Source organism: Arachis duranensis, chromosome 5 (genome assembly GCF_000817695.3).
Source record: "Arachis duranensis cultivar V14167 chromosome 5, aradu.V14167.gnm2.J7QH, whole genome shotgun sequence".
NCBI classification, from domain to species: Eukaryota; Viridiplantae; Streptophyta; class Magnoliopsida; order Fabales; family Fabaceae; genus Arachis; species Arachis duranensis.
Window position 1 is genome coordinate 13,920,945 of NC_029776.3, and position 3,465 is coordinate 13,924,409.

Here is a 3,465-nt window from a genome sequence, read left to right on the forward strand (position 1 = left end):
GTAATATTATTTTTATTATTATTTAAAAAATTATTCATAATTTTTTTATTATGTAACTAACTTAATTAATATCTTTTATTATTATTTTTTTAGTAAAAAAAATACCAATTTATACTATTTATATATTTGTAATACTAATATGTAAGTAGGTATTTATACTACTATATTTATTGTCTTAAATGATAATTTAATTTACTTATTTTGTATGTTAAATAATATAAATAATATCTTGTATCTTAAATTCATTAAATATTAAGAGAAGAACAATTATGTAATAAATCATATAAATAGTCTTTACAAAAAAATTAAAAAAATATTTTTATATATAATAATCATTGATATATTTAGTGTTATGTATATATTAAGATTATCTATTTTATTTATATGAATAATTATTATTATTTTTATTTTTTTATTACATTAGTAAATAATATTTAAAATTAAAAGAGAAAAAAAGATAATTAAATTTTTTTTTAATTTGAATTAAAAAATTTTTGTGAATATATTTAACTTTTTCATATACCGAATGTTATAATATTTAATAATATACTGTTTATACAACAATAACTCAAAATATTAATCCAAAATATACTTGGACCCAGTAAGACCTCAAAGCAAGCAAGATCAACCTAAGTTCATTGTTAAGGTCGCAAATCCGACTTAGGTTCATTACCTTAATGTCCAATGCAGATGAAATTTACGTGTCCCGTCTCAAATTGGCTCAGATTGAATCTCAATTACTAGTTAGCTATAATAATGGGTACTTAAGGGAGTGTGACGAACCCCTTTTCTTAAAGCGCAATACAGATGAAGTCTACGTGTCCTGTCTCAGATCGGTTTAGATTGAATTTCAGTTGCTAGTTAGGTATAGTAATGGATACTCAATGGAGCGTGAAGAGCCATTTTTCTGTTCCTCACTCCCATTTTTAAAAAATGCCCCCATTCTCTCTCCGTCATTGCAAGTCCATATTTAATTATCTTCTTAAAGAGCGTAGATCCCCTTAAGTATCTATAGATATTTTTTAAAACTTTTGAAAAAATTTAATAAAAAAACATAATATAATAATTATAAAATAATTAATTTAATATAATTCAACACAATTCATAACATATTCATCTTGGAAATAACATTTTAAAAGAAAAATATAAATTAAACATATTCCAACATAATATGATAACATCATTTTTTAGGCGAACTTGATAGGCACAGAAAGTGAGTTATATATATGAGAGAGAGAGCTAAAAATGAGTTTCGAAGAAAAAGAGAGGATTGAAATTGGAAAAAATGTGTATATAAATTAGTAATTTTATATTCATGTAGATTTAACGGGTCTTATGGGGAGGGTACTTATGTCTCTGTTCCCATCCATTTCATGTGGACGGGTTGTGAAAATTTTACGGGTCCTCATCAAGTCCTAAATCACAAGTAATCCTTACGAATATTCATTTTGGCTGATTTTTTCATCATGCCTACTATTGCTAGCATTCATTGGTTTGTTACATGGAGCTATTCCAACCACTCAGTACATTTTCAGATAACCAAAGTCTAGGTTATATCATTCTCATAAAGTCATGTGTATCTTGTTATAACAATATTAATCGAAGATAAATGGATAAACTCTAAATGAGTATATATATATATATATAACAATAACTAATATCACATATTATAGCTCGTGAAATCATAATACTCTGAGAAGTGATATATAGACAACTTAAATATTGACAAGTCTAAAAAATCTTAGAAATTTATCCATAGTCTATGATTAATATATTTGAATTACATATATATTATTTATCTTATATATATTTTATTTTATTTTATAAAGATTTATAATTTTTTTTATTGATAATGTATGTTAGTGATTATAGAGAGACTTTTACCTTTAAATAAAATTATAGAGAAATTAAAAATAAAATTGGTTGATATTTTTTTGACAATTCATTCAATTTTTAATTTAAATCAAAATGAAATTATATATTCAATATATATTTGTTTGTTTATCCTAATAATTATATATAATAAATAATACATTTAAGTATATTTTGAAAAAAATTAATTTTATATAATTAAAAGATAACCATGAATTTAAGATTAAGATGAAGTAAAATACAATAAACGTATGAGGAGTAAAAGTAAAATAAATAATTAAAAATAAGATAAAGAAGAAATTAAAAGAAGTAAAAGAAAACAAAAAAAGATAATATGTATAAAAAAAATTTAGTATAATTCATGAATATAAAAAATGAAAGACAAAAATCAAGATATATTTTTATTAAAAAATTTAAAAAAAAATATTATGAGGAAGAACTTAGTTCTATGAAAATATTATGGAAAATTTAAAATATTAATAAATAAAATAATAATTTTTTAAAAAATTGTTAATCAAAATACATAAAATCACATTCTGATTCATATATATAAAAAACAATAAGAAAATAATTTAAATTAAATTTATTTATTTCATTTTTTATTTATTATTTATTAAATAATTTAATATTTATCTTGGTCAAATCAAATAATTAATATAATTGATTAGTTATAATTAATGTTATTCATCTTAGTAGTATAACTAAAACATATTGATACGTCAAGAGTAAAATTAAAATTAAATATTAAAAATAAAATTAAAACAAAATAGTATTTGTTATTTTTTTTTAAAATAAAAATCACTACACCTTTAAAATACATCACTTTAATACAATGATATTTTTATTAAAAATAAAATTATGATAAATATCACATATATTTGTTAATAAACTATATACAAATATTTTTGAAGCATATCACTTTTATTATATATATAAAAATAATTTAGATACGTTTAAATGTGATTATGATAATTAACTAAATATTATATATTCTTTAATAATTTATATTTAATAATTTATCTCTAATAATACATTTAATAATGTAACAGTTAATTTATTATATCTGTAAAACTTTTAATCATAGTAAAAATATAAGATATGATGCAGAAAAAATAAAAATGATATAAATTTTTATTAAAAAAATATTTTTTGTTTAATTTTATAGACATCTATCTATTTTTTTTTTCAAGTCATAAATTTTAATTGATATAAATTGATAACAGTTAAGTGTACCAAAAACAATAACAATTAATAAAAAAATAAAATTTAAGTAAGACAAATATGTTCTAAAAGAATTGAAATAAAATAAAGGCCTTCAATTATGATCATTAATCATAATCATATATATTTATTTTAAAAGATTTATACTTAAGAAATTCAGAGTATCAATATCTTATATTTTTTATTTTTTTTTAATTTTAAACGGTCACAAACATTAGTTGCTCTTCAATAATGACATTCTTTTTAAAAAAATAAATATAATTAAATAATCTTAAAAATATATAATAATTTTTAAAATAACAATAAAAATATATAGTTACCTAAAATATAATATTTGTATGGCAACTGAAAATTAATTGTCAATATAAAAGT